Genomic DNA, 19,524 nt, shown 5'->3' on the forward strand with positions numbered 1-19,524 from the left:
GGCTGCAGGGCTACTACCATGAGTTCCTGTTTCTATCCATATGGCTTTGATACCAAGTTGAAACAACAAATAAAAAGAGAAAATAATAATAATAAACTGAAATAGTAAGAGAGACAATGAAAATAATTCGACTAACCTTGCTAGTTAAGGCCGAGTGCCACTCTATTTATAATGATAGTGATTGAGTTACATTAGGATTTACAAGAGATAAGATCAAGGAGGATGTACATTATCTAGGTTAGATGAGGGTTATCTAGGATAGGTTCTATCTTGAATGTAGATCAGAATTATCCTAGCTAATCCTAGATATGGTAGTTATTTGGAAGAGTCCAGAAGATTTGGTCTCTTGAGAGTGATGGGCCTAGAGTCTTTAGTGTCCATAGACCTCGTGAATGGGCCATGCATAAGCCCATGGAACTCTATGTTAACACGGCAAAACCCACATGGACATGGGATGGGACTGGGTGCGAGCACGATGATTAATGCCATCTCCAAATGAATTAAGGTTGATAATTAAGGATGTATGGTCTTCACTAAACACGATTGGTACCATTTCACACTTGCAAAATCAACATCATAAATGTCTGAAGTTATGGTAGTTGGGTTGCATTGCTGATTCATTGCTTGGGTGTTCATATGGTGTGTCTCTCTGTAATGTTCATTTCTGCATTTGTACATCAACTCATAAATTCAATATAAGATCATTCCGGTTTTCATTTGGTTGCTGACTTGCTGCGGAGACTAAAGAAGACAATGCGTGATTAATTGTTGATCGTTGGCAAAAGAGCCTTCAAATCTTTCCGGGTCACAGGTTGACTTAAGGGAATCCGCTTATTAAGAAAATCTCCTTCATTCCTAGGAAAATGTTCTCAAAATGCAGGCTGCGATGTACTTTGGGGTTGGTGTGAAGTGCTGCCTGTGAGGAACAAATCTGGTTTCTGAGTTAGGTTGGATGAGCCTAGTGCATGAACACAGAACACAGAAGGATGAATCCATGCGAACGGAAAATCCCAAAATCCTTCGAATAAATTTCCCAATAAAAATATAAATATACAGAAGGATGTCCAACTACTCTTTACAGTGTTTGTACTTGATTCCACTTTAATGAGCAGCGGAAAAATAAATTTTGGGTTGTATAAGCAATTGTCTTATCAGAGACGGGACGTTGGATCAACCCCCATCCTTCCTGATGTCATAGTTATCACTCTTAACTCTTCTAATTTCATGATGATTGAATAGGATTTTTTTTATAAAATATTCAATTACAGGAATCGATCAGAAAGCACAGTGATGTTCATTGTTTTGTCGCCACCATGGAGAACATCAGTGACCAAATGCGCATTAGTGGTTTTGGAACCTCAGTCGTGGGCACAGGATCTGACGCTTACTTCAGCCTTGCCCAATGCTATGGGGACCTCACTGTATATTGTGCTACGCTGAGGCTCGTAACATCCTTCCCTAGTGTTTTCCCTATAATGGGGGGCCACATTTTCTTGGACAGTTGTTTCATGCAGGAGGATACACTAATAGAAGGATGGCTTGTAATTGTGGAAGGTTGGGAGTTTACACAGAGGAGTAAGGTTGGGAGTTTATCTTAAAGGGCATTTTGGTCTTTTTATATGTCGCTTAATGGTTGGTTAATGTCCAGTATTAAATTGTCACAAAATAAAAGTTAAGATACTAGATTATCACGTTTTAAAGTTCAAATATTAAATTCACACTTCTCCTAAAATACAAAGTACCTATCAGGAATTTTCCCTTTATTTATTGATGATTTGCTTCTATTTAATCGTTGTACACACCAAAAAGCTACTACCACCCTACATCTTTTGGCTAAATTTTGTAACTCATCGGGCCAGGAATTACTTTTTCTAAATCAGCTATTTTTTTTTAGTTCTAATACTCACCGACTAGAGTAAACTCAAATTGCCGCTCATTTTGCCATGAGTATTATGAACTGTACAGACAGTGGGATTATTTGGTTGACAGACTAAAGGCTAAACTGTAGACAGTGGGATTATTTGCAAGCCCTACCTTATAATGTTATTACATAATTTACATTTATCTCCTACCCAAAAATATATGTACTGATCTCAATAATATTTGCAGGATTTTGGTAATCTAATTCAGAAACACTCAGTCTCGCTTGGATTTCATGATGCATCAATTGTTAATGAAGCTCTGATACTCAAGCTTGGTTTCAACCCCATCAGTTGTTTGGGTGAAGGTGCTAATGGCAGAATACATTAGAAATAAAAATTCTGTTCTATATCATTTTCTTCCGGGATCATACATTTCGCAAGGCCTTTTTAAAGATGAGAGTTGTCTTGTGCCAAATTCGGTTCTATATCATTTTCTTCCGGGATCATACTGGCCGAATGGAGTTATTTCCTCCACTATGGCTCCAACATAGAACCACAAAATTAAAGTTGTATAGTTTATTAACCCCTCCTCTATGACTTGGCCAAGTGACTAAATTGCAGTTTATTTTAGCTCACTTACACTCAGTCTATTAATTCTGATGAGGGCAGATTTGCCCCTCCGTTGACCTGCCAACATGTAACATCTGTATTCGTCGCTTGACACCTCAGTGGTATGCGGATAGAAATGTTTCTTGTCAAGTTAAGGAGACGTGCCCCAAAATCAATCCAAGACACTTCATGCACAATTCGGGCAACTCGGCAGAGCAGCTAGCAGCACCTCGTCCAGGGCCAACCTATGGTACCTCATTGTTACTGGTCTAAGGGACATTGGCATGAAGAGTGACATCCCTTGAAGACTTGTTGACCTATGGTACTTGTCAATACTGGTCCAAGGGACCTCAGCGTGAGGAGTGACCTTTCTCAAAGACTTGCCGACCTAATTGAGGTCTAGGTGGCGACTTGCGAAACGTGCTCATTAACTTCTCTGCAGGCATCCCACCATTCCTGAGTCCTCCGGAAGGTAGCTCCCATATCGAATGTTTTGGAAGAAGGCACAAAAGCCTAGTCTGCATGCAAAACTATCTCCGAGGACTTTGGACTGGTCAGCCACGTATTCTCGGAGATCTCGGACACAGTGCGTAGGGCTCATGCCAAATAATGCCTATACAAAGATCTCATTTCCAACTTCACGAGGTACGCACAATTCAGCTCTCTCAATACTCTAGTCAAACTACTTTCGACTCTCTCAAAAACCTCAAATTCACAAACTTAAATATCTGAATGTCCACATTGGATAAAGCACACCAAACACTCTAATATTGTCTCTTTGTAGGTCAACCCAGTGAACCCTCCAGCTCGGCATCTGAGCTGCCCTCCAACATCGAGCTGCTAGATCTCACATCCTCAAATTCCATTCGGCTACCTTTACAAAGCTAACATAATGCAAGACAAATTAATTTGAAAGCTGACACCTAATGGGCACTATACTACAACATCAAGATACAAACTATTGACTTCTACGCAACCTACTTCTTCAACATGGCGTCAATTCTGTTGTTTCAAAAGTGTCAGTCATAAATTACTTATATTTAGTTGGCGACTGATTCAAAATGCTTTACCCACCAGAAGTAAAGTCAACAGAATTCTTCGTTTCTCTAGTGACATATGTCCTTTTTGTGAGTACTACTGTGGTTTGGTTCTTCCATCACCTTTAGACCTATTCATATCCAGAAACAATTAATCATTTATTTTTGCTCTGTGGTTAGTATTTCACTGTCCTTTGGCACATTTGGCTTGCACGGAATGCCCTCATTTTCAATCATCATCATCAATTTCCCAAGATCATCATAGAGAGGGCTCATGTGGATTGGCAGTTGTATTCTGATGTTATACACCATTCTTTATTGACTTCTGTTTCAATGTTTTTACTGCCATGCATTGAAAATATTTTTATACTTGCGTGCTTTATTTCATAGAGAGATATTCCCAATACAAGGTTGCAAAATGCTGTTAGAATGGTGTGGACATATATTTGCTCTGATAGAAGTCGATCTCTTCTTTATTAGCATCGAATGAGAACAGTTCAACGCCCCCAATTTGCAAATACAATGACACATTGAAGCCCACTACCAAGAGGTGATGTGAAAATCAACTTGGTGGCGCTACTGCTGCCACTTAATCTCTTGTTGGAGGATACCCTTACCCCTCCATGCATGGAGTATTTACGCTCTCCTTATGAATTGCAAGAGTTTCCTTCCCACCTTCAAGAATGCTCAGTTACCTTTACTCCCCCCGGTTCTGTAATCACAGACTTGCCAAACATGCATGCTTTATCTTGTTCTTCTCCTCTTACGTGCTCTGTAGCACCATCTTTCTTGATTCCTTTCTTGAAATTTGATTTAACTGAGTAAATGTTGAATGGATCATCCTTTGGGCTTTTTCAAAAAAGAATTTCAGTTTCACAGACCCATATGTTTATATAAGATAGTTTTTGGTTGAGATGTGGCGCGGTACTGAAACGAAACATGTTAAGAAAAGTTTCAAAGAAAAAATTAGAAGTCGAACTATCAGGAAGAAAAATACTTCATTGAATAATTAAGGAAAAATTCAATATAAAAAACTGTCTTATCCTTTTCCTAACTACTCTTTATATAGGCATATACCCTTGTGGCTCCTACAAGAAAGCTTGCTAATCTATGAAAACACTCCATAATAGAATCCTATTAAAACTCTTCAAAAAGAAAGTACTAATTGAACAAAAATTTGGAAATCATAACCAAATACTAATTTGGTAATTATGAACTAGAATAGAAGTTTTGTGCTAGTGCTAACTTGGTAGCTTCGAACTAAGATAGAAGTTTCATGCAGGCGCTAACTCGGTAATTGATTACTCAGTTGGATCAGTGACATCATCCAAGTTTCTTATGTGTTTTGGAGTGGTCCCAACTTACATAGAACTTATTGTTCTTCTCCTATATTGCATCATCCTCCCTGGGTTGGGGAGAATCCGTCCTCAAATTCAAATCATCATCTGACTGATCGTCAACATATGGTACCAAGTGTTTGATATTGAAAACATCATGGGTACATATATGGCTGGGTAACTTTAGTCTGTAAGCATTCTCATTGATGACTTCAACTATCTCGTATAGTCCAATATTCCTTGGTGCTATCTTTCCACGTTGCCTAACCGGTAGGCATCCCTCTGTTAAAATGGCCCAAATATATATAATCTTCCGCATCAAATACTACTTTCCTCCTATATGTATTAAGATGGGTCTTCGAAAACTAACTTTGTAAATGTTTACTCAGTTGGTCCGAATCCCGTACTGCGTCATCCTCCCCAGGTGGAGAGAATCCAACTTCGGATTCATGTTACCATTTAAGAGGCTGCCAACATATGCTGTTGCACTTCCATATGCTTCTTTGTTTCTAACCCTTTGATAGATAATTGGTGAAATTTATATGTGTTTCTTACTGTATCCAAGTTTTTCCATATTTTACGTTTGTATCCTTGTGTTTCCAAAGCATAATTGTAAATGTATCCATATCCAAATTGTCTGGTACAATACTCGATATTGATACTTTAGTCCTTGGTTCAATATTAACTAAACAAATGAATGTTCTTCAAAGTTCATTATCAACCAAAACATTCAACAATAACCAACATTACATAAAACACTATATAAAAGAGCAAAACAAGATAGCATAAATCAAAAAATAAATAAAAATAAGTGACATAAGAGAATAAATAAATAAGTTTGTAATTCAAAGAACCAAAAATCCAAAAAAAAAAAAAACTCAAAAGTTATTCGTCAATAGGTCATGGAGTCTTGTCCTTAACTGTTAAACCTTAAGGGTATTAAATGGGTAAACAAATAAACATGAAGGTTGAAGTAAACTTTAAAAAAAAAAGTTCTCTTAATGTATTATATATTATAAATATTATATATATAGTCGGGTTTATAATTTGGTATCGAAACTGAGGGAGTAAAAGCTTTGACGGAAGCTTGCTTCTAGACTCAACGATTCGGGACCGCTTGAAAGCGGCTACGGCCCCAAGAGGGCCAGTTCGCATACTATTCTAGTATGGAAGTTGATGAATTTAATCTTGGCTAAAAATGTAGCAAAGAGAGCAGACCGAGAACTTTGTGAAAGAAGCACTCAGATCAAAGAGTGTGGTTCACAGCGGTGTTGGCAAAAAAATAGTTATAGAGAATGGGGTTCGTCGTCCTTTCCACTCCTGGAAGAGGGCGAGTTAGATGCTTTAGATTCAATATCAGTGGGCAGAAAATGAAGGAGGAAAATATAGTATAAGGATATAGTGGACGGAGACTTTTCCGGCCGGCACTAGGAAGGCCAGAGGTTGGGGTGCTCGGGTCTACAAAATCCCGAGCTGAGAAAGACCTTTAGGTGGCGAAATCAGTGGGGTTTCATTTTTGGGCCGGGGCGAGGAAATTTTGCTAGAGAGGTACTTTAGAGGTTTGAGGTAGAAGCAGACGAAGCACAAGCAAAGGGTAGGGTTGATACTTGATAGTGATGAAGAAGATTTTTATGCAGATCAATGCTTCTTTGGTTGAAGCTGACAAGGCTTTTAAGTTTGGAGGAAAACTTCGAAGGCTTGTTGACCACTGCATAGTGGTGCCTCAGTCAAAGCGGACTTAAGGGGTAAGAAGGGGGTGAGGAGAAGGGGGAAGAGGGAGAGGAGACCGAAGCAGCCCCCCACAACATCCCACCATGTATTGAGAGCATCTTTCAATGATGACATTGGTATTATCATCAGGATGAAATGTTTTCAATACACGATGGAGATGTGCTGTAAGACGTTGTGGGGGACTGATTTGAAGTCGAGGGAGAGGGGGAAAGGGTAAGACTTTACGTTAACTTGCTGGTTTGGGTGTTGGGTGAAAGAAGGGCTTGTGTTGATGTAGCTTTCTTTTGTGCCATGAGTTTTCTGGTTTTATGTTTCGGTATCAGTCGTTTGGTTGGGCTGTTTTTTTGTCTTTTAAGAGTTGACGGTTCTATTAGTCCCGGGCGGTACATTCTTATCTTTCTTTTTTTTTTTTTTTTATAAAACTTCTTCTTTTGATTTTTCCAAAAAAACAAAAAATAAAATAGTGGTTTGTAGCTTAACGCTTGGAGATTTTAATACATGAAGTTTTTTAAGATAATATTGAGAAATTTGTTATATTGGCTTTTGTCTAATTTTTTTCCAAAGTATTGAATTGTTGTCACGTTGCTACTAAAATGTAGGACTGAACTAGATATTGGAGATACCACAGAGTTCCACACTCCAACTCTATTAATAATTGTTGTTACCTTTTGTATCTTAGATATTGGATGGAAGACAAACTTTCTTTGGAATTCTTTAATCATAGTATGATATCATGGACGGCAGTCCCTTATTCTTTTATATTTTATGTAAGTCGTAATTCTCTGTCTATGCTGAGCCATATCATGTTGTTTTATATTTTTTGTAACTAAGGTGGCTTTTGATAATTCTGAAATCCAAAATTTGAAAAGTTAAAAATATATTAAAAGTATCTAAAATCTGATAAGAAGCATAAATATTTTTCTATTTTTTAGAGGCTCTGAATAGATAAACTTGTTTGTATTAGACCAAACCTTTAACATCTAAAATTCCTTAATTTTACTATTTTACCCCTAGAATAGACTATTTGGTAATTTTGACTTCAACTTGTACTATTTCATATAAAATAATTTATCAAATTCAAAATAATATTTAATGATTAATAAAAATAATAACTAATAATAAACAAAAATTTAATAATTAATAAAAATAACTAATAATCAATAAAAACAACTAATAATTAATAAAAATTAATAACAATAATTAATAATTAAAAAATAACTAATAATTAAAATATCTTCCATCATGTATGTTAAATTCAGGAGAGTTGTTCCCAATATGTGGCTGTAGTCCCATTGCCATATATACAAGTAGGCCTCTTGCTTGAAAAAAAAAAGGAGTTGAATAGATTTTAATTGGCAATAAGAATATATGATTAATATGGCTTGTGATTAAGGGAATACAAATTAAAAATTTTAGTAAATTTCAAGTGAATTCTAGAAAAGTTTTTACAAACTTTCTCAACTCATGTTTGTATTTGATAAGTTTCAAATCAATTCCAGAAAAGCTTTTATAACATTTCTCAACCTTATTTCATAAGCAAATAAATTCTATAATTGGGTGTTTTAAGAAATAATTTCTATATTTCATAAGCAAATAATTGGGTATTTTAAGACAAATATGTGTGTGTTTCATTGTCGTCATAGTCGCATAAATTGTGACCATTTTTTGCATAAGAAGAAGAAGAAGAAGAAGAAGCTTTGAGGTACGGGAAGAGAAATATGCTTTGAGGCCCATCTTTGCCTCGAAAAAGAAGAAGAAGAAGAAGAAGAAGAAGAAGAAGAATATACCTTTGATGCTTGTTCATCAATGGTTAGCATTTGGTGTGTGGGTGCTATTTCAACCCTAAAAATTTGAAGAATACTATGAGAGCGAAGAAGCTAGATCAAAAGAAAAGGACGGACAGCCATGAATATACCTAGAGAAGTCGTCTTGAGAACGCAAGCGGCGATGGTGTTGATGGGAACACAGGCGACGATAGAATGCAGAAATGTGATAGAGTTTTAGGTTTGGGGTTAAATAGGGGCAAGTCGCGGCATTTTAAAATTTGTTAAGGGGTGTTTTTGACCTTATGGTATGCTGGAAACGCGTTAAGAGATGAGCCACACGCTTATGATTTTAGATCCTAAAAATCAATCTAAATCTGTTTTTAAATGCAATACCAAACGAATCTGGTGTTTGATAAGTAGATATTTCATATGCCAGACCTCTAAAAAGAGTTATCAAATGCCCCCTTAAGGTTTTGATCAATACAATTTGCCTCTTGGCATCTTTAAAACAAAAGTGGAACAACTCTGTCATTCCATGTATGATTATGAACAATTATGCATATATAATTCCTTGGTTTCATTTCTTTCTCTTTTTCTACGTTCTTTTCTCTTCTTCCATTTCTTCTACAACAAAATGATTTTGTGTGGCAGAAATAATTATTTTCTTTGTCTCCACCTCTTGAATTGAAAGCCAGAATTTTTTTTCTCCTCAATTAATTATTACTCTGAAAATTCATGTGCATTGGAGTAATCACATCAACTATTCTTTTAGGCTTTGATCCATGGATTGAATAGGCATTACTACTCAATAGCCATAGGAAGAATGAAGTTGTGGAGAAAATGTTAGTCAACTTATAGAAGAAGTAGACTAATGGACTGACATTACAACAGTTTGATACCCATGCCAAAAGGAGTATGGATCACCTAACGATGAAATATGTACCAACACCCTACCAACATCATCTGACAATGCACATCTCATGCATGACAGGTCCCACTTTTATGGTGGGTCCCAGTTTCATAGTGAGATGTGTGATCTCAAATGAAATTGGTAGGATGTTGAAACATGTTTTGCTGGTAGGAGATCTCAACTCTGCCAAAACTAATGAGCAAACTATTAAGGCTATGTTTGGTTTGAAGGAAAAGGTAGGGAAAGAAAGGGAAAGACAGAAAAACCAAGGTTTATAAATATAATTCATCTTCTCTCTTGGCCTTGAAGTCATCCACTACATTTCATTTACGATCAACATCCTTGTTCTAATAGTTCTAGAAGGGAGGAAATACGTTGTTTCTGAATTTGAATGCCTTATCTACCATTTTTTTGAGTGTCCAAGATGCGGTAGCCGGTAAAAATAGAATGTTTTTGGTGTTGCCCTTCTGTTGTGTTCCAGAAGACCCTCAAAGCACAGCATCCTCAAAATAATCACTAACCCTCCCCTCAACCACCAAAAACCTCTGTTCAGAATAAACAAATGCCTCTGACTGAGAGAAAATCGACTACTCCATCAAGATCAAGAATAGTTTCTGATGATTAAAACACTATAAGCTCTGATATATACCGTTGTTGCTAGTCCACCTGTGGTTATTGAGAGAGTGCCAAAGCCCAATACTGAGAATTTTCAACAGAAGGTAGCAGTTGAGTTTGGTAGACTTGTAACCAGTGATTTGAAAGTGGTTTATCTGGCAAGTAGGGATTTTCGGTGAAGATGAGTGTTCAAAAGAATGTGTTTGTGGAAAATAGCAACTTCTTTGTTGAGAAGTTGTCCCAACAAGAGTATCCTTTGACCTGCCTGGAACTTGGTGACTGAAGATGTGGAAACTGTGGGGTTGATGTACTACAAAGAAATGAAACTGAGGTTAATCAGGCATAGTGTTTCACAAGTACTCCGTATTCTCAAGGTATTCTACAAAAAACCTTTCAGTGAATCCTCTTTCTATATTTACATAAAAATTTGGGGTTTCGTCCTATTATCTTTCTTTCCATGACCGACGTTCATTTAATCTTTTTTCTGTTTTTTTTGAGTTGAAGTTAAATACCATAATTTTGGAAAAGTTAATATCGATTGACTTGTTACTACCACTATTCACATGTGAAAGTTTAAGTGCTTCTATTCTGTTAAAATAAGTGCATTGAATCTTTTAATAGAAACAAATGCTAAAAAAAGTCCTTGAAGGGCATCTACTTGTAGTAGTATGCTCCTATGAACACCTATTTATATTAGGACATTTTATCATTCTTATTACTGAATCCGTTTGTGTAGCAACAATCAGCAAAAGGGATAAAAGAAAAAAAAAAAAAAAAGAATAGTTCTATGTGGTACATCTAACTGATATTCATCTCTAAAGCTGATAGATTAGGACTTTGCAAGAGAAATTCATCATTTCATGTGATATATCTTCTGGAAGTTAATGTATGAGGCAGTTATTGGTATTATCTTTTTCCCTCTTTGCCTTCATTTCTAAGCATACTACATCTCAACAGAACTGGTGTACTTATATACATCTATTAAATTTGAAATACTTTTATAACTATATGGTAAAAGTGTATTAGATGACTAGAAGATGTGAAGCTATGAAGCTGTGCGCTGGCTGATACTGCTTTATTTTTCCAATTGTTTTCCATGAAGATTAGCAAACACTGTAGAAAAGGAATCCTAAAAGGGGGACTAGTAAAGACCTTTATTCAAGGTCAGCTTGATTCAATTTAATTAGTTAATTGATAAAAGAAACCTTATAAAACTATTACTAAATTACTAAAAAATCCAGAGGAAATCTTTCTTGAAAAAAGGACAAGTATACAATCCATTTGATTCTGGAGTTGTTGGGCATATTTTAAGTCTACCGAAATTATTTTAAGCTTTACTAGCTGGCAATTAAGTCTTAAATAATCAGATTGCATTACTTATAATCCATTTCACGGATTTTTAACTATCTTATCCCATCCAATCATATGGATTTTTTGGTTTTGATGGATGTATTAATTTGGTAGAACCCATTAAACAGTAGCCCCTCATCAGAAATAGTCCTAGTTTTGTTCACTCTATTAGCTGTTATATCCACTGACATATTTGTGTCCTTTGTGATAGAGATGAAATTAATTAATAGGAAATAGCCCTGGGCTGATTATGATTATTCAATGAGTTAAGCTTTCTTTATGCTTTCTGTCCTCCCAAGATTTAGCACAACCATTGGATGTTCCAGTAGGTGCATCATGTGAGTGTGTGTAGTAGTCGTGAGAGAGAGAGAGAGAGAGAGAGGGCAATCCAGTTTATAATTAATCACTGGTGTCTTATATTTCCTGTATTATATTTTATTCATTGTTGGTTAACTTTGATGCAACTGAGCCCAACCAGCTGAAGTTATTGGTCCAACAGGATTAGGTCATCAACCCCACTAACCAGGACCACTATGGTGCAGGTCTTACAAATTTGTTTAACCTGCCTCACTTAATTACATCAGTTACGTCCTTCTCAATTTTAATGCTATTGGCCCCAACCTGCTGCTGGCTATGTGTAGTATATCAATAAAATTCTGGGCCCAGGCTGATTCTTAATTGGTCCCATCTTTCTTGGACTTAATTAGTCCAAACTGGACGATGTAAACCCTATTTATGTGTGTATGAAAGAAACCGAGAGAAAGGTAACATGGAACAGAACTCAACCAGCTGATTTGCGATAAAACAATCAAAACGACCCATAGATATGGTCCAAAATATCAACATGCTATAAACTGATGGATGGGTCGGTTGGTATGATGGCTGGTTCATTCCAATAAAGACTTGGGTTGGGATCAAATCCTGCTGCAGCTGGGGGTTGGGGGATTACAGAGCCCATACTGTTTATCCCAATAAAGACTTGGGTTGGGATCAAATCCTGCTGCAATTGGGGGTTGGGGGATTACAGAGCCTAATTGGGGGAATTACCCTTGGAAATAAAACATATTGTTCATCATCTTCTTCCTCATGTAAGAATTGAATATTGGAAAAGCCAACTTTTTTTACCATATATCACTATTTAACTTAGCATTAACAGTAGTTAAGCATTTAGAATTACTTTTTCTACAACAAGTTTATAATTTTAGGAGAAGATTTTACTTTTGTCATAGATTGTTGAAGATGAAAAACAATTCTGTAACCACGGTATTGATGAATTTGATACAGATAGGATCACTTTTCATCCTATTTTGGTTGAGAATTATATTTTCAAATCTGATTGGAACTTGGCCTCATTAGATATGCAAATGATATAAGCTCAGAAGCTCATACTGAGGTATAATATTTAGTTTCTTTGAAAGATTACACGTTACAATCAATCTAAAGCAGCTTTGCCACCCCAAGTCTAGCTAGGCTATCAGCCAAACTATTTGCTAATCTTTGGATGTGAGATGGATCTCATGTAATGATGGTGTAAAACCGTACCACTTTTTTACAGAGAAATAAAGTGTGATGAAGTTTTTTTTACAGAGAAATAAAGTGTGATGAAGTTTTCCTCACCCATGATCATGGAGAAATAATAATGAAGAAGAGGTAAAATAAGGAGAATTCATTGATTCATTTGGGATTAGACCTAACTTATGGATCATTGGGATCAAATCAAAGACCTCTAAACCCTTAGAAGTCCACCTTGGGTAGTCAATTATTAAAGAAACAAAAAGATAGCAAAGTTTGAAAGATACAATGGTTAACAACTTAGAGGCTGCACTAAGTGAGTCTAACTTCAACATGGTATTTGTTTTATGCTTTTTCCTCCAGTTTTATACAGAAATCGAGCCGAAGATGAAAGTAAAAAAAAGTCATCTATATGGAAATATTGCTATTTAAGATATAATATTGTCATCTCCAACATGCTTTGAAGAACTAAAGTTGTGATCCAAGACTTCTCCAAAGGAATCATGCACTGGAGTTGGCAACAAAGATGGGTTGTAAGAATACCATCTGGATTAGCTGGATATCATAACACTTATTTTTAATCAACAGGGTATCCATAACACTATAAATATAATGATTAATTAATTATAGCATTTTCTTTAATGGGCATTTTATGTTAATTAATTAATTCTTTTAATATGATATAATTGTTTTTTCAGGAAATTGTTGACAAGGAGAGCATTGAAGATACTTTTGGCTATGATGGAGATTTTTAGAAAGCATAGATCAAGATAATTTACTTGTATGTATTGTGTTCTGAAGTACAATTTTTGTTGGTTTTGAGAATCTTTATTATTGGATCCGACTTCAAAGTGACATTTGTATATATGAACATTTAATAATGAACCAATTTAATTTAAAAATTATTTATTTTGTCAAAACTTGTAATTATTTATTTATTTTTTCTTTTATTAAATATACAACATGCATTTAATTCAAATTGGCATGATGAAATTAGTAGCCATTGATACAGGTTCTTTTATCACTGTATAATAAGCAACATTCTTATTGTTGCTTTATTTATATTTTAGCATATATGTAGGAATATGTTTAGACCTTTAGCGGCGTTTGTAAATGCCACTAAAGCCTAAATGAATGGAATGATCAAGACTTTTTTATTGGCATTTAAAAATGCCGCTATATAGGTAAATATTTTGTGGCATTTAAAAATGCTGTTATAGATGACCTTGTAAGTGGCATTATTTAGTGGAACTAAGAAACGTCACTAAATGTGACAATAAATGCAGTTATTAAAATTAAATGACATTTAAAGCTGTCGTTAAAGGATGAAAAACGCCATTAAAAATAGGTTTTATTGGCATTTATTTAAGTGTCACTAAAAATCAAATAAATGCCGTTAGAACCAATTTTCAAATGCTACTAAATGTGACTTTTCTTGTCATGGCTCCCCGACTTGATGGGGAGTACTACTTTGGCAGCGTTGGGGTCGGGGGTGGGGCTATCATTGAATCCCCGATTGGGTTCGAGGGCAGCAATCTCCGCCCCGCCCTGACACCGATTAATATTATATTATTCATTTATTTGATTAACAAATAACATTATAACAATTTAAATTAATAATTAATTAAACATTATACAAATTACAAAAATTCAAAAAGTGTAAAAATTAAAAAAGTAAAAGACTAAAAGACAAACTAAAAAACTATCGAGTCTCTTGACTCTCTTCTACTACCACTTGACAGAGGACAAAGAAAGAAGAAAGAAGAGACTACAGAGGTGGCGGCTGAAACTCAAAACCCTAGTTCTTCAATCTTCTTTCTTCGTTTATCATCGCAATCGCCATCACCCGTCGGACGTCGGTACTCAAAACCCTAGTTCTTCCTTCTTCGTCTATCAACACTGCAACTTGCAACAGTCCTCTCTCTCTCTCTCTCTCTCAACTCAGCAACCCACAACTCGCAGGACTCTTGTGAAATTGGGGTATAGGTATCGTCTGAAATGGAAGCCAACAAACAACCATTCCAAGTTCAGCCGGTGGCTTTCGTGTAATTGGGGATTCGGGGATTCGGGTCTCTAACAAGGAACTCATACTCATTGGGTCGGGGATGGAGGAGAATTTATTTTCCCGACAAGGATAGGGGATGGGGATGGGGGATGATTTGGGGGTCGAGGTTGGGGATGGGGAAATTAATCCCCGCCCCAAACCTGCCCCGTTGCCATTCCTACTCACATATCAAAGTTGTGAGGCTTAGGTTCTATGCCCTCCTCCCACTAGAATAAAGCAGTTGAAACTACTGTATATATTTTTGATATATATAGAATGTGGCTACATCTATTTTAGATGGTATTTCTCCTTTTCAAAAGTTAAAATTAATATTATAGCTTATTATTCCTACTACGGTTTCAAAGTCCTCCCTACATGTTTTTCTAAGTTATAATACTTCTCATAAGGCTTAATTAAAAATTACCATTGCTTGAATGTCACTTTTAATGTGTTTGTTTTTCCTTTTGCCACCTCAACAACACTTCTTGTTCTTGTTCTGTTGCTTCTCCTTCATCTGGTACATTTGTTTTAGATAAGATAGAGTCCCGCCCGGCTCTACTGATAGATAGTGATAGTTGTTATCTCTTGTATCTCAAATATTGTATAGAAGACAAACTCTGTTTGTAACTCTCTCTAAATAATAGTGATCGATAATACATCATGGACGGCAGTCCATTATTCTCTCTCTCTCTCTCTCTCTCGTTAGACTTTATACTAGAAAACGACTGCTGCTCTGAATGGACTCCAGAAAATGTATTTTCTGATCAGATAAAGCAAAATCCAGGCACAAATATGGAAGGAATATTTTCCATATATAGGCCGTGGGAAATTCCCTTAAGAAAAATGTTATGCATCCTGCTTGGAGTCTAAAGTCAGAAATTAGTTCTCTATCTCGGCCTCCATCTCTGCAAATTTGATAATTTGCTGGACAAGTTCCTTTCTTCCAATCGTGGCCATGTCCTCACACAATTCTCTGACTATCATATATACCATGTGTTGGCGCTTTTAATCCAGAAATTCTGCAAAAAGAAAAGAAGAGGATATGCTTAGGACAATTCCCGTGGAACTTCTCTCTCTCCCTCTTAATATGTAGAACAACAGAATATATATATATTCTGTTGTTCATGGTCTCCATTTTCTACCCATCAACCAGACCCTATCCGCCTCTTCCCTTATTACCTTGAAAAAGATGGAAAGACAAGAATTTGAAGTGACTAATTAATATTCTGAAGATAGCTAGTATTCTTTTTTAAAGAAATCTTCAAATAATGAAAGTATCTGAAACTTAAGATTTACAGTATTGTTATTTTCTGTAAAGTCAAATGATTGTGCTGTACCTCACCAAAATTCCTCAGTAAACCCTTCTGAAATCTGAAAGGGTGGGTTTATATGTTCCGGAATGGGTCAGATTCTGGTCCAGTTGGAACTAGCTCCAAAGATTCCCGGCCTGTAAAGAGAGCTTCCTAGAATAGGTTTCAGTGGGAAATGCCCAAATAGATCCATGCCACTGTGCACCTTAATTGAATTATCTCTCAGTACTCCCAATTCCCAAACCAGGAAAAATGACAGGTTGGAATGAAGGCTCAAATCAGGTATTTCCACCCTGCTATAAGAATTATATTTCTCCCCTTCTCAGATTTACATTTTTCCTCCCTAATTAACATGTGATGGATCAGAATCTCTCTTCCATGCCACAATAAACAGCTAAAATAAAAAAATTAATGCTATTTCACTTGATAATTCATATATATAAGGGTGTCAATGGATTGGTTTTGAAGTGGACCCCATCTAGTCCAAAATCAATTTGGATGGATTGGACGAACCAAAAAGACAGTGGATTGGACCAATCTGGTCCAAAATATTTATTAGATTGGATTGGACCTGGTCCTTCAGTAAAAATTTATATTGGATTTGGTTGGATTAAGTCAATATCTGGTTCATTGATATAAAATAAGAATATAGGTATTAATGGACCAGGTTTGGGTCAAAACCAATCTAAATTAAAATGAATTGAACAAATTAGATGATCTGAACATTGAATTGGACCTATTCAAAATGGTCCAAATTACTCATTGGATTGGATTGGACCTGGTCCATTTGTAATGGACTCACATTGGACTGGATCGAGTTGGACCAAATCCAGTCGAATTGACACCGCTATATATATACATACACATGCATTTATAATTAATACATGCATGAAATGCAGGTTCAAGTTTCAGCATTACAATGTTGCCTTTTCCTGTCCATCTCATGGCATTCAAGAAAACAAGACCATCAGACAAAGATAAAAGGAGGAAATGGGGTTAGCAGGTCAGAGAAGATGCTTCAGGATCTTCCATATTTGGATGGTTTCTGCAACCCCACCCCTTCTTTTCAATCTCCTTTTGTTGTGGGTATCATAGTAAAGTGAGGGCACTACCATTGATGCTCGCCCCCCCCCCCCCCCTCACACAGACTCCCCGGAGAAGTTGATTTTCAGGGGAGGACCATATCTTCTGGACCACAACAGTATATTACTGGTTTAATTCTAGGCAGCCAAAAACGAGTTTCGAAAACATTCAAGTAGAGAGTACTGTATACAACACTACCCAGTCAATCAATACATGCACGTAGGGGGTGTTCATTTTATGGTTCAAACCAAATTGAATTTGCTGTTTGGTTTGACCTGTACCTAAAAGAAGTTTGGTTTGGTTTATTGGATTGATTATTTCAAACCGATTCTAAATTTTGGAATTGGGATTATTTCAAACCGATTCTAAATATCACATGTTTAAAAACAGGTTTTCAGTGATTCAGAATGATTATAAAAATCTAAAAATCACATGTTGAAGAACACCACCTAAATGGTAACATGAACTTGCTGAACTTGTGCAATTCCATTTAGGCTGTGTATGGATTGAAGGAAAAGCAACCATTTAGTGTGTGACAAGTGTCACATTACATGTATGATCTCATATGCAAGGATATTCACACACGAGTAATGGCACAACTGTTATAGGCAGACTGGAATTCTGTTTTTGTTTTAAATAAAAAAATAATAACTTTTTTTATGGAGCCATCACAACAAGGGTTCTTAAATCAAAAACAAATTTTGTAGTGTAAAAATTATACGATCTATGTAATATGATGATGTTAAATAACCATATGAAAACATGTTTCTGAAACCAGAAATTCATGAGCAAGTTTTTGGTTTCAGTTTTGAAAACAAAAAAAAAAAAAAAAAAAAAACGCATACAGAATGCGTTTTTGTGTTTTTGTTTTGAAAATCAACCAGAGAATGACCCCATACCAAGTACAAGTACAAGGCTAGTATATATTCTGATTTTTTTATTCATGTATTCTGATAATTTTTATTTGATATCCCTTTTTATTGTTTAATTTAATAGATTAAATTATGTTTTATTTTCATAGATCCTGTGGAGGTAATTATCACTTGCCTTTTATAGACTGGGGCTAACTATATATCATTTAAAGTTTATACTTTTGTTTTTCTTTTTATTTTTGAATGGATAAAAACATGTCTAAGGAAATAATTTTTTTTTTGTTTGAGAGTGTGAATAATTATTTTTGAAATGCTCTTTTTTTAAAAATAAAATGCCATTTGTGCAAGGGCTTTGTTTTAACATATACCAACGAACGACCCCATAGTATAGTATGTATGGTGCAACCTACACCTATGAGTTTTCAAAATCTCCAAACTCCCTGTCATGCATTAAGTTTTATTATCCAAAATTCACCTTCTGTTAAGATTTCCATTACATCATCGTTAGTGGCCGTTAAAAGAAGTTGTCCATGTAAGCATTTAAGTATTTTATATGACCAAACTATTCTTGAATGGTCAATCGACCTTATTACCTTGTTTTTATGATAAAATTACCCTAACATGTGTCCGGTCCCAAATTAAGCCTACAAATTTTAGAATCGGGCTTAGGCCTGAAGTATTTAATAAAGTTGATTGGCCAAAGGGTAATTTTGTTATAAAAAATTTTAATAAGGTTGATTGGTCATGTGAAAATACTCAAATGCTTACATAGATAACATCTAGATAACATCTATTAATGGTCACTAGCGGTGATGTAATGGAAATCTTAGCGGAAAGTGAGTTTTAGACAATAAACCTCAATGACAAAGGGCTTTTCAGTGGTTTTGAAAAATCATGATGAATTTAAGATAAATGTAAAAAAGTGATGATGAGTTTTAGTTAATATTCCATAAAAATAAAAGTAACTAAAAGAATGCTGTTTTTTGGCTACAAACTAAATTGATGTTCTTAAGTGAATACGTTTTTAAATATCTTTTAATAGGTTTCTATGAGGGCGTGACCAGAAATTTTGTTATCTTTTAACAGGTTTTAGTAAATACAATTAATAGGTTGTAGTAGATTCATTTAATGATAAATTCGGACAAGAATTTTTATCTTTTAATAGGTTGTAGTAAATCCCTTTTCAAACATCTTTTCTGCCCTCATTTAATATACAGTTAATTAATACAAAAAAAAAGTTCAGAAATTTTGTAAGAGCATTCGTAATTTTGAACAACTATAGCTAGGGGGTGTATTTTCATGGTTGTGTTCCTATTCCATCTAGTTCATCAACACAACCAGTGTCTTGAAGGACAATTTTGTCACTGGTTATATAATTATTAATAATGCAATATATATTTCACAAATGTGACAATATATATATATATATATATATATATATATGTTCGTGTTAACATATTATAAATATAGATGTGTAATTCAGGTC

This window comes from Nelumbo lutea, chromosome 3, assembly GCF_056320005.1.
Source record: "Nelumbo lutea isolate HS-2025 chromosome 3, American lotus-T2T, whole genome shotgun sequence".
NCBI lineage: Eukaryota > Viridiplantae > Streptophyta > Magnoliopsida > Proteales > Nelumbonaceae > Nelumbo > Nelumbo lutea.